This window comes from Asparagus officinalis, chromosome 7 (assembly GCF_001876935.1).
Source record: "Asparagus officinalis chromosome 7, Aspof.V1, whole genome shotgun sequence".
NCBI lineage: Eukaryota > Viridiplantae > Streptophyta > Magnoliopsida > Asparagales > Asparagaceae > Asparagus > Asparagus officinalis.
The window spans coordinates 11213793-11228022 of record NC_033800.1 but is presented as its reverse complement, the minus strand read 5'-3'; the positions used below and the strand labels follow the sequence as shown (position 1 = coordinate 11228022).

Here is a 14230-nt window from a genome sequence, read left to right as displayed (position 1 = left end):
AATAATAAAGAGACTTCTTTAGCTTACACACCAAATCTTCCTTTCCTGTAGCTTTGAATCCCAAGAGTTGTATCATGTAGATCTCCTCATCTAAATATCAGTGTAGAAAGATTGTCTTAACATTCATCTGGATCAAATCCAAATCCATTTGTGCCACTAATTCCAATAAAATTCGAATTGACGAATGCTTCACAACAGGTAAAAATATCTCGTTGTAATCAACGCCCTCAAGCTGTGCATATCCCTTAGTAACCAACCTAGCTTTGTACCTAATGTCCCTAATAAAAGATCACTCTTTCTTAGCATATACCAACTTGCAACCAAAAGATTTCTTTCCCTTAGGTAGCTTTGCAAGTTTCTAAGTATCGTTCTTCTGAAGAGACCGCATCTCCTCCTCCATAGCTTCCCTATACCTGATCAAATTAGAGCTAGACTCTATCTCCCTGAATGTAGAAGGAATCATATTATTAACGACCTCCACTGATAAATCATATACAACCATGACATCATTGTATCTAGCTGGTCGACGAATTACCCTTCTAGGTCTATTTGCTGCAATGGACTCTTGAACATGACCCTGCTCCTGAGTCTCACCGTCCATTGTATCCTCTAAATGCTCGTCTATCATCCCATCTCCTTCCAGTGTCATCGCTGTAGGAGCCTCAATGGATACAATGCTATCTGGAGTGGGTGGAGTCACATCATCCTTCACTTGCTGTGATATCCTACTAATCTGATCTTCCTCCACCTACCAAGGAACTTGAGGCCTCATCATGTACGCCTCATCAAATATGACATCTCCGCTAATGACTATCTTCTTATCCTGTGGATCCTATAACTTGAAGCCTTTAACACATTCTCTAAATCCTACAAAGAATGCTTTCCTCACCCTCGGATGTAATTTTTCATCATTAACATGATAATAAGTAGGACACCCGAATATCCAAAGCGACTCATAGTCACTAGCCAATAAACCAGACTAACGCTCCATAGGAGTCTTCTCTTGTATCGCAGTGCACGATAACCTGTTCACGAGATGGCTTGCATAAACCAACGCATCGGCCCAAAATGATCTAGGCAATCCACTTTGTGTTATCATACATCGTACCTTCTCCAGCAAGGTACGATTCAATCTCTCAGCCACCCCGTTCTGTTGTGGTGTCTCTCGAACTGTAAAGTGTCGCCTAATACCGTGATCCTGATAAAACTATAGAAATGAATCACTTTTGTACTCTCCACCGTTATCTGAATGAAGAGTCTTTACTTTTCTACCTGTCTACAGCTCCACTTTCTTCTTTCACTCCACAAAAATATCCAGGACCTCTTGTTTATGCTTCATTGTATATACCCAATTTTTTATGGAATAGTCATCAATGAAAGTGACAAAATAGTTGGCCCCATCAACTAATATGTGTTTGGAAGGGCTCCAAACATATGTGTGAATGTAATCCAATATACCTTGGATGTTGTGAATAGTGGTGCCAAACTTCATTCTAGTCTTCTTCCCAAGTACACAATGCTCACATAGCTCCATCTTGTAGGTTTTCTCACCTTTCAATAGCCCCTTTTCGCTAATGTCTGTAGGGACTTATCACTAGTGTGTCCTAAATGCATGTACCATAAGCTGACAGTGTCCTCCTCTGTAGTGATAGAAGCTGTCAGATCTCATGTAACTGTCTTGCCCTTCAAATAGTATATGTTATTTTTCCTGATACCTCGCATCACTACTATAAAACCCTTCGTGACCTTCATAGTAGCATCCTCTAAGGTCACCCGATAACCTGCTGCCTCTAAAGTACTAAGAAAAATGATGTTCTTCATCAACTGTGGTACGAATCTCACTTCTTTTAACTTCCTAACCACTCCGTCATGTATTCTGATCCGGACTGAACCAATACCACCAATAGGACATACGTGATCATTTCCCATAAGCACGACATCCCCTCTTTTCAGCTCCTCAAAGCTGGAGAACCAATCCCTCCTAGGAAAATTGTGATATGTGGTTCTCGAATCCAGTATCCACTTCGTAGAGTCGACATAGCAAATCGACGGTAGTGTAGGGTATGAATAGCCTGAAGAATCTGAATCTGAATATTCATCAACAACTTTTACAACATTTACTTTTGAAGCTTGTACAACTTTCCCCTTGTTCTTCCCGGCTTTGTCCTTCAACTTTGAGCAGTCGATCTTTCAATGTCCCTCTTCTTTACAAAAACGATATTGATTTCTACCAACACTCTTATAGCCACCTCTATTCTTTGATTTTGAGTGGTTGACTTGGCGATGGTTTAGACTACGACCTTGAACTGCTAATACATCTCCTGATGCCTTCTCGGAGGGTTCGCCATCACTCTTCCTCAACTCATAGTTCACCAATGCTGAGGTCACCTCCTTGTAGTTAACTATAGTTATTCCATTGATCATAGTGAGAACAAACATACAATAATCATCCTCTGACAACGAATACAAAAGTAACATCACCTTATCTTCATCCTTAACCATGATGTCTATATTGGCCATATCTGAAAGTAACTTCGTGAAGTTATTTACATGCTCTCTAATAGAAACTCTCCTTTTCATCTTGAACTAGTAAAACCTTTTCTTCAAGTGAAGCCGATTCACAATGCTCTTCGTAAGATACTTCTCATTAAGCGTTTCCCACAATTTCTTCACCGACGTCTCGTTCATCATATTATTAATAAGATCCGGCGTCAAACATGATCAAATAACTCCACAAGTCCTATAGTTCATCTTCTTCCAAATCTTGTCCTCCATATCTTCAGGTTTTCTTTTGTAACTCAAGAGTCTCCTCCAAATTCTATGCATCCAACGCATCCATCATCTGATACCTTCACAAACCAAAATTAATCTTGCCAACGAACTTTAGAACATCAATCTTAGTGTTATTAATGCTCAGACTCTGTATCGCCTTCATAATAGACGACCCCGATATACTTGCTTCTCCCATGTTTTAGATCTAACTCTCTAAGTAAGAATCCTTCAACGAATCCTTCGAACAAGCCCCAAGCCAAACCCAAAGCTCTGATACCACTTGTTGTGCGCAACAGAACTCAAAAACCAAAAAGTGAACAACAAAACAATAAGAAAGATCATAATCAAACACAAGCACAAATCATAAATCACAGCAAGACAACGAATTTACATGGTTCGGTAAGTTTCCTATGTCCACGGGGCAAGGAGGGGGGAGTTCTTACTATTATAAATCAAGAGAATACAAATAGGGTTACAAATCTCACCAATAAACCCTAGAACAAAGCTCTCTAGATCTTTAATAAATCCTCCAACAAAGGATGCATAATATTCTCTCAAAAGCTTGCTCAAATCGTCCTTACTTAACCCTAACTAATCTGGTTTAGGGTTATATATCAACATAAAATAAAACGGGTCAGAAAACAAAGCTCAGGCTCTGTATGGTCGAAAAATTGATGTTGATTGATTCTTGTTTTAAGAAATGGGTTCGATCACTTAGTATGAATCTCGTACAATCACTCACTCTCTCGATTACAGAGAAAGAGAAGATTAATTTGACTTCTTTTTTGTTTAAAAGTGGGTTCTTGGTGGCGAAATGATGCTTCTCTCGATTCTCAAGCTGAGATTGCTTCCCGTTGACGATCAGATCAAGATCGCTTCAACTCGAGAGGAGAATCAGACTTTGTTGATGGCTTAGATTGTTAGAACCGAGGTTCAGATCTTAATCTTGATTGCCAAAGCTCTTCATCCCGTGCTCCTCGTCTGCCCCTCCTTTTATAGCTACTCATAGCTATTTATAGGCCTTTAGTGCTTAACTGATGAGCTAAAATTGTGGAGTCGTGGTATAATTGATGCGCTGAAATCGTGGAGTCGTGACGTAATTGACTCTTTGGATTTAGCCCACATGGCTGATTAGGTTTTCGGAGCCATTACAGCTGGATCTCCTACGGACTACGAGCTTCCCTGCATGGCAAGGTTCATCTGATTGTACGAGCCTCAATATGCAGCGAGGTTCATTTTCTAAGGACAACTTTGCAGTATAGCAAACATTGTCTTCACTGATGCCGTCTGACGAGCTGTGTATTCACTAATGAACTTCATCTTCGATAGCTGAGTCCAACTACGTAGTGAGTCTTATGAATTTTCTTTTGACGCGCCTCATCTTCACTAATGAGCTTTACGTCTGGTGGTAAGTTCCGAACCTCGTATCCAATGACGAGTTTTGAACCATGTTTCCAATGATGAGCTTTGAACCTCGTTTCCAATGATGAGCTTCAACCTTGTCTTCAATGATGAGCTTCGAACCTTATCTTCAATGATGAGCTTCATCTTCCAGAGTAGCTTTGTCCACAGTGATAAACTTTGATGCGATACAGCGAACCTCGTCTTTTGATGTCGAGCTTCGCTACGTGGTGAATCTCGTCTTTTAATGTTAAGCCATGCTGCATGGCGAACCTCATCTTCTGATGTCGAGCTTCGCTGTATGGCGAACCTCATCTTTTGATGTTGAGCCTTGTTGCATGGCGAATCTCGTAGGCGAAGCTGTCAGGCGAGCTTCAATCAGTTTAGGCAAACTTAGCATTGTAGGCAAACTTTAATGTTCAGGCGAAGTCCAGTCTTGCAGACGGACTTCAGAACATGTTACGAAGAACGGGTCATAACTTTCAAATCGTAAGTCAGAATTAAACGAATTATATATGAAAATCGACTATCTCGACGAGACGGAGCGGACCAAACCCACCTTAAAGGGTTCAGTTTGCTCCTGTCCATTTCGCCAACTTCCTTACGGTTTGAGAGATATTAGCGTTTTTTTGTCAAATTTGAGCTTCTTTGCTAGGAATTAAGGTAATTTTTATTGCCTACAGACTCGGACTTGAGTCGCGGTCGATCGTACTTGACTCTGCGGTCGACCAGATAGAATAATAAAAACTCGTAAAATCGATTACAGGGTCCGCGTTCGACCACACTTGACGCCGTGATCGACCGGACAAAAATCCAAAAATGCAACATGTATTGTGCATGTTGGCGGTCGATCGCAGATGATCTTACGGTCGACAGGCAAGCTTCCAAACAAATTCCTCCTAAACTTTTTCGCTGTTTCTTCACTTCTACAAAAATATGCCTAATTCAGATGAAAACTAGATAATTAAATCACGGACCGTAGTCGGAAGGAGTATATAATATATATATATTTATATATATATACATATTAGTATATATATATATATATACTATAGCTATATATATATTATATATATATATATATTATATATATAATATACACACACACACTACACGGATACAGTTCGCATTCCATGACAAGAGAGAGAGAAAGCATAATGTGTATCCTAGACATCCTAGATCAAAAGAGAAAAATCCTCTCCTGTCAAGGATACCCATTAATCTTTATATATATATATTATTTATATATATAAAATATATATATATATATATATATGATATATATATAATATATATAATATAGATATATATAGGAAAGTGTCCTAAGTGATCTCACGTCTTACATAATCATCTAAGGACACGGTTTAAAATTACATAATTGAGCTATATTGTGGATGATCCGCTCCGTTGAACTTGATCTATATATGTGTGTGTGTGTGTGTGTGTATTATATATATGTGTGTGTGTATATATATATTGTGTGTGTATATATATATTATATGTGTGTGTGTATTTAGCTCTTTAATTAATTTGGAATTTGGATTGATTTAAATTTATCATTTTAATATAATTAAATGTAAATGATTTTTTTAAGCTTGTCAGCATGAATAATGTCATTGTTTACTGTGAAAGGCTGTGATATCTTGAGAGAGGGGTTTTCATTATGTCCGGTGAAAATTTAAGTATTGATGGCTTTTTGGAGGACCAGGTAGTGAAATTTTGTAAATTAACTCATCAAATATCTAGGATGACGAAGTTTTAGCAAGCTGATTTATTCTAAAGTAGCAATCTTGTAAACTATTGATGATGTTATTAAAATGTTTATTCCTACCAGGCATCTTAATTTGTTTCCGAAGACTACTTTTCTACTACTATTTTATAGGGGTAGAAGTTGGAAGAAGCTAAAAGATGACCTAAACAAATTCCACCCCCAAATGCAAAAAGCTAAAAATAACACATCTAATATTTGCCGATGACTTACTGATCCTTTTCTGTAGAGGGGATTATTATTCTGTGAACAAACTCTTTCAATGTGTTAAATCTTTTGGAGCTTGTTCTGGCTTGGAGGCAAATCCTACTAAGTGTTCTATCTTCTATGGTGGTGTATCGGAGGCAACGAAACATGCCATTAGCAATTCTCTGGGTTTCCCTGAAGGAACTCTGCCTATTAAATATCTGGGGCTTCCCTTAATCTGCAAAAGGATGTCATACTTGGATTGCAATCCTCTGATCATGAAGATTTCCAACCAATTCCAAAGTTGTCTAAAGCACAAACATTTGTCCTATGTAGGTAGGATACAGATAATCAAAAGTGTCATATTGGGTGTTCAAATTTTCTGGACATCTAGCTACATTCTTCCAGTTAAAGTTCTACACAAGATTGATGAGCTATGTAGGAGTTTTTTATGGGGCAAATCAGATCAGGTATTCAAAGCTTCTCTTGTGTCATGGAATAAAATCTGTGTGCAAAGGAAACATGGTGGCTTGGGAATTTTTTCGGCTCAACTTTGGAACACTGCCGCTGCTTTAAAACTTCTTTGGAAAATTCACATGAATAAGGAACAACTGTGGATTAAATGGATACATGAGAATTACCTAAAAAATGAGAGTATTTGGCAGGCTAATGCTAGAAAGGGGGACTCTTGGATGTGGAAACAACTTTTGAAAATCAGAAATAAGTGCCTGGATTTGTATGGAGGAATCGACAATCTCAAGCAACTTATAGACTCTTGCTGTGTCCATTCAAGAATACAACTTTCTGGTCTATATTCCTGTCTACATCCTGTTACTACACAAGTTACATGGCATGACACAGTTTGGAAAAAATTGAGTTATCCTAAGCACTCGTTCATCTTGTGGCTGGTAGTTCAAGATAAACTTCAAACTCAAGATAGATTACCTAAGCATGGGATCATTCAGGCTTCAGTATGCAAGTTGTGTGATGGTTCATGTACAGAGAGCCGTAATCATCTCTTCTTTGAATGCTCAATGTCTAATTATGTCTGGAATGGTATAATGTAATGACTTAAATTCAAATGGATGTGCTGTGAATGGTCTTCCCTTATGAATTGGTACAGTTTCAGATTGAGGGGTGGTGGGTTTAAGCAAAAAATCAAGAGGATGGCATTAGCTGCTACAGTCTACAATATTTGTAGAGAAAAAAATTCCAGAATTTTCAAGATGGAGAATAGATCTGCTGACAGTTTGATCAAAAACATTAAGTTGGACATCCTCACATCTATCTTGAACAAATCCCTATCGGCTGAATGCAAAGGATGGGTTCTCTCCTTGTAGAGCTCAGAATTAATCTCCGTGTTGCCAGATTGTAGGTATGAAGTAGAATATCTGTGGAGGATAATTCTTAAGAGGGTTTAAGAAGGAATTTGCTTTTGTCTGTTTGAGTATGGGATTATTCTGTATGTCTCATGCACAGGAATGATGTTTAGGAGTGTTTGCTGAGCTCTATTTTAAGAGCCGCAAGATGTTATCTCACTTTTTGGCAGTGAGATTCTTGATGTATATACCTTTTACATTTTGGAAATGAATAAAATTTTCATTTACCAAAAAAATAAAATAAAAGAGGACCTAAATTTGGTTCTTTTTTATATCTTCTTAATGTGATAATCACACTTTATATTAAGTAGACATTTGCCAGAAGTAAATACTATTGTCTCTGCATTTGAAGTTAACATCTTGTGTCATATTTGGGGATAGTGGATTCAGATTGTTCATCTCATAGGTGTATAGTGGAATATTTGACTGCAATTTTAGACACTTCAACTAATTCCAATTTTTTCAAGCACAACAATTATAATTCAATGGGTAATCATTATGATTTATCTTGAAAGATAATTAAAAGAACTGTAATTTTTGTGGATATGATCGATGATTTCTATAGTTGAAACATTCATATGTAATTGTCCTTAATAAAGATGAAGGATTATAATTTGATCATCAAACAAAGGGATATAGAAAATTCAAATTCCTTCACCAAACATTAACCTGCAGATAAATGTATGGTTCTTTGATACAAAATATACATGATCATAACCATGCATTTCACCAAAATTAAATCTCAGTAATAAAAATGATCAAGCCTGAACTTGATTATTCAAAACCATCATAAACCAATCAAAATCACAATCACCCAAACGATCATCTCATCCCCCATCAAACAAGTCCAATACATATGAGATCTATACTAAAATTTTAACCTCCGTAAATGTTGAAGATAAGATAATAAGAGAACATGATGCAAATTAAGAGGATAAATATTATTTCAACAAATAAAATTCTACAACAAACCACATTTAAACTCAACAAACCACATTTAAACTCCTCCATTTTTTTCACATGACCTGGTATCTCCAAAACCTGTTCATAGAGATCAACTCTAATTAACTTAGAGATCTAATTTATTAGATATATTTTAAGGAAAACGTTTTATAAATCTTAGCTAAGCCCTAACCTGTCATGCCTAGCAACCGTGGATGATAACGGAGAGTATCGGTTCGGAACCGGCACGTGCCTCCGGAATATCAGGCCAGAGAACCGAACCGCCGAACCGCCGATACAAGGACCGATACAAACTCTACAGCAATTCCTCCAATCTCGTGAAACTTGCAAATGCTCTTTCTCATTATCACCCCAAGAACAGCTGAGACTGCTTCATCCCATGAGTTTATCATCTTGGAGTTTGGCAGAAAGTTATCTTTTTTGAGAAAGAGATGGGAGAAATCGTGACGGTGATGCAAGAAGAAAGAGAAGGCAAGAAAAGTCTCCTAGTTGGTAAAAGATCCCTCGATCTAATCTGGCGTTAAAAAAAAATGAGTTGGTTGTGCTTGTTTTTGTGATTGTGCATATGAGTACGCGTACTTTTCATGGTTAAGTGGACAAAAATGCCTATTCATGTAGGAATTATTTTCCATTAATTTCTTTAATTTGTAGACAAACAGCATTTGAAAACCTTATGGTTTTACTCAGGTTGCGCATATATATTAGGAAAATGATAGGGACACACATCCAACCACAACCTTAACCACACCCCCTCTCTCATTTGCTACAGTGCACCGGGCCCCACATGAGATTTTAAAATTTTAAAATCCCATGTGGGGCCTGGTGCACTGTAGCAATGAGAGAGGGGGTGTGGTTGAGGTTGTGGTTGAGGTTGTGGTTGGTGGTGTGCCCCTAGTGCCACCCTATATATTATCACTTGTTTCACAACAGTATTTATGTATTCTAAGTTGTCTAAAATTATCAATGATGAATTTTATTGATCGGATAAAAATGATCACCCAAGTAGGTCTTATTTTTCTTTTTCTTTTTTTTTTGGCCAAATAGCATGTAGAAAGTTTTTGCTTTTACTTACATTAATTGTACGTATATACGATCACTCTTGTTTTAAGTACACACACAAAGCTAAAAGTATAATTAACATCACTTCCCCCACAATAAGAAAAAGGTCTTCTCTAGTTAATAAAAAGGACTTGTTAACTCCTCATTATTTTCTACTTCTTTTATTTTCTAATAAAGATCATGACTTTATATTGTACCTAAAAAATCTCTCTAATTTCCATGATATGAGCTACATCTCACTGGCTATCTACTTTGTTCATTGGCAACTTTGTATCTAGCATCTATGAATAAAAGTTTAATTCATTGTCCAAAAAAAAGACTTTGTACCTAGCATCACTCTAAAAATTGAAATTTACCCACAAATACTTTCTCAGATATGATTTGGTTTCGATTATATAAAGAGAGAAGAAATGGGTTCAATGTTTGCGTCCATCTCTACTGTGCTCCGACTAAGAGGGTATTTCCGGAATTTAACTTCTACACCGACAAAGTTCAGGGGCTACGTGGGGCCCACAGTAGATGAACACACGATGAGCTCATTTTTTAGGAGAAGAGCGGGAAAAGCTGGCACTATCTGCTCTTCTTTTGGGTTCGGTTCGCGTCATTGGGTTCCAAAATGTCGACATTATGCAAGTTAAGTCCCTTACGAAAACGACAAGAAGGTGAAAGTGAGTTGCTTTAAAAATAGGGGTTTTTGTCTTTTACCCCAAAATTTTATTCTAACTCTTTTTTAAACCCATGTACTTATAAAATGCCTCTTAAACCCAAAAATACAACGATCACTTATTTTTAAACTCAAGTCTTCATAATACGTATCAATATACATTATATACATATTAAAAACTCAATATTTCCATATTATCCTCTTCATTCTCTCTTCTACTCTCTGCTCCTTTCCAAACAACTTTTCACCATCCTATTAATCACCGATCTCCTCCTCTACTCCCCAACTTACCCCTTGAATCCCTTTCCTCTTTGTGATTGAGCTTTATGTTCTTCCTCCTACCACTCCTCCACTTCCTCCACAAAAGACTTCACCATGAAGCTTGCACGCGACATCAAGTCCACCAGCTTTCCTTTCACTCTTTGGCTAACAAGCTCAACCACTCCAAGCTCGTCCTCGACTGCCGACTGCTCCAACGAACTCTCCCCCATCCTCTATCTTGACTTTAACGGTGGGGGGGGGGGGGGGTTAGTCATCTAGAACTTAAAACTAGAACTGTGATAATTTGTGGGATAAATTTTTAAGGTGTTAGTCACATAGAACTAGAAAATGAGATATTTTTTTATAGTGTTAGTCAAGTAGAACTTTTGTAGAACTAGAACTGTATTATTTTTTTGGTGCGTTAGTCAAATAGAATTCTACTAGAATTAGAATTGGGATAATTGGTCATAATTATCCCACAAATTGTACTACCTATATATATAACCATAAGTTCTCCTCTTTCAAATTATCCCACACATTGGAAAGAATACAATTGGAAAAAAAAGTGAAACGCCGCCTCCCTCCCTCTTGGTTAGTTTCTCCGCCTAGAAAATTTCTCTGCCATGAAGTCAATCATCCGTTCATTTTTCTGTCTTTACTTTGTTTTTGTGATGATTAGATCTTTTATTATTATCTTCAAGATGTATTACTTTATTGATAGCTTTTTGACGTAAATTACTTTATTATTATCTGTTTGATCTAAGTTTTCTCTCCACAACAGTGGTTTAGGTTAAGAATATAGTGTTGGTGGGTTAGTGCTAAAGATATGTGGGCTATTTATGTTTTTTTATAAGTTAGAAAGCAACTTTGCGATCACATTGATGATTTGATGTTGAATGGTTAATGGTGATATCTATTATTATTAAATCGGCTCAGTAAATTGATTGGGATATTTATAGTTCATCTGTCGATCATCTGTTTAGCGGCCATGGATGATTCCTGTGTACATTTTATTTATTTGCTTATATGGTTTCAGCGATCATGATGAGATTGGTCCAAAGGGTTAATGGCTGAAAAATACTTATTTTTCTTTCTTTATGATGTTATGAGATTTGAACTTCGACATTTATGATCCTCCGCTAGAAGCTCCACGAAATGTTCCTGATGCAGACGATGACTCCGATAAAGAAGACGAGTTACAGACTCAACGAGCAGCTGTAGGAGCTTGGAGAAATTCTATGGCAGATGCCATGTGAGATGATAGAAGCCATGTGGGATGATGGAAGTCGAGTCACTCTAGGGATTTAGATTTTTATTTATTTGTAAATTATTTTATTATTTGAGATGAATAGTGATGCTTTATTGCATTATATTTTATAGTTATTACTAGAATTTGCTTATCAATATTATATTATTTTTAATATACAATTATTAACAATAGTAATTTATACCCACCATTACCCCCACCAAATTATCCTACCAAATTATGCAACTTTATAATATTATCCATCATTATCCCACCAAATTATCCTACCAAATTATCCCACTTTAAGAATTACCCATCATTGTTCCAATAAATTATCCCAGTGTCAAAATATTATCCCAATTTACCACTTATCCCAGTTTTACTTAAAAAGTTCTAGGTGACTAACCCCCCCTTAAAGATCAACTTCACCACATTTGCCTACAGTCACAAGATTACTTTTATGTTGGATTGAATTAGACTTTGAATTTAATGCTTGAAATGAAAGTTCTTTTGTATATTGTGAGTTTGATAAAATGCTTCAAAAAGATTTTCAGTTGATTTGTAATATTTAACAAGATTATGTGTATTAAATAGAATTTATTTGATGCATATTACATGTTTGACTAAATGCTTTAAGAAGTTTTTTGGTCGATTTGTATCATTTATAAAGATTATATAGCAAGTCGTCAATCGCCAATGGAGTTTATGAATGATATAGAACTCATAACGAGTTATATGTTGTTCTGAAAGGTCTATAACCCTTTATGATACATTGTAGCTCTTATGGTATATTGTAGCTCATTTCTTTAATGAAAAATGTAGCTCTTTATGGACAAAATATTAGCTCTTTATGAGAAATGTATAGCTGTTTATGTGAAAAATTAAGAGCTATACTTTTCTAAAAATCAAAAAATTGAGAGTGAAGCTCTCGTTGATATGAATAATTGATAAAAAAACACATTATATACATCATCACATGTTTATATTGTTAAGAAAAAAACTGATTTGATTTATTCCACTAAGTTTTAGAATTTTTAGAGACCATAAAGAGCTATACTTTATCAGTAAAGAGTTATACTATGGTCATAAAGAGACATATTTTGGCATAAAAAGTTAAACTTTCATGATAATGTGCTACACTTTACAATAAAGAGCTAAACTTTTTCAAAAAACTAAAAAATTGAGAGTAGACCTCTCGTCGACATGAATAATTGATCAAACAACATATTGTATACATCATCACACGCTTATATGACTCACAAAAAATTGATTTGATTTATTCCGCTAAGTTTCAGAATTTTCAGATGCCATAAAGAGCTATATTTTATCAGTAAAGAGCTATACCATGATCATAAAGAGCTATACTTTGACATAAAGAGCTATACTTTTATGATAAGGTGCTACACTTTAGTATAAAGAGCTATATTTTTCTAAAAACTAAAAAATTAAGAATGGACCTCTCGTTGACATGAATAATTGATCAAACAATACATTATATACATCATTACACGTTTACATTGCTCAGAAAAAACTAATTTAATTTATTCCACTAAGTTTTAGAATTTTCAGAGACCATAAAGAACTATGTTTTATCAGTAAAGAGCTATAGTCATAAAGAGCTATATTTTGGCGAAGAGGCGGTCAAAGATGGTGGTTCGTCGGAGCATTTGGGGCTCAGTAGAAAGAAAAGACGTCACTGTCTCCAAGTCTCCAGCTTGAACAACTCTGAAGAATTCGTGTTGTCACTTGACCGAGCGCATGTTAGAGACTGGCTCATTCTCACATAGTCCCCCTTCCGCCGCCACTGCAGGAGCTCCGCCTCGACACATGATAAAGCCGAAGGGTATTTTGTGCCGGGAGAGAGTCTGGGGAGTGGGGGAGATTAGAGTCTGAAAGAATTCATGTTGGTCACTCCTAGATTTGATTTTGTGAAACGAATGAAGGAAAAAAAAAGGAGAGAGATAGGTTTATTTGGGGAAGAAGGTTAATTTTAGAAATTTGTATTTACTGGGGAAATATAGTATAAGCATTGAGCGTATTGTACAGATTGAGTTTAAAAATAAGTGGTTTGGGGCACATTGGGTTTAAAATGTTCATAAAAGTTGGTGGGTTTTTAAATAAGTTTGGGTAAAACTTTGGGTTAATACCCCTTAAAAAGAAGGTTACTTTTTAGAAAAATCCCTCAACTATTTTAATTTGAGGAACATCTTAAAACTTAAAACTTGGGGTGTTGTAGACAACGCTCGTAGATTTTAAAATTTTGATTTAATCCTTCGACCTTTTCTTACCTAATACTCCAAAGTAACATTACTAGGTCTAATATTTTCACGTGATAAGTACATTACTTACAAAAACTAAGGCCTCAACCATAAAGAACTTAGCCTAAATTTATACTCATTACTGGTTTGAATTGAAGAATATTCCTTCAACTTTTATGTTTTAAGATGGAGTGCTAATTATAACTTTCTAACACACACTAATTTGTGGCAGAAAGGAAAAGATTTTGGCCCTGGTTCTGAGGGCAATGGAGA

At 36.2% G+C, this 14230-nt stretch overlaps 1 long non-coding RNA gene across 1 annotated transcript; it reads right to left on the bottom strand.

The window, feature by feature from the left end:
• LOC109849674 lies at positions 8297–8743 on the bottom strand. The gene is made up of 2 exons (XR_002249200.1): positions 8642–8743; positions 8297–8547 (listed from the first exon to the last, which is right to left on the bottom strand). It is a non-coding gene; the product is annotated as an uncharacterized LOC109849674 (long non-coding RNA).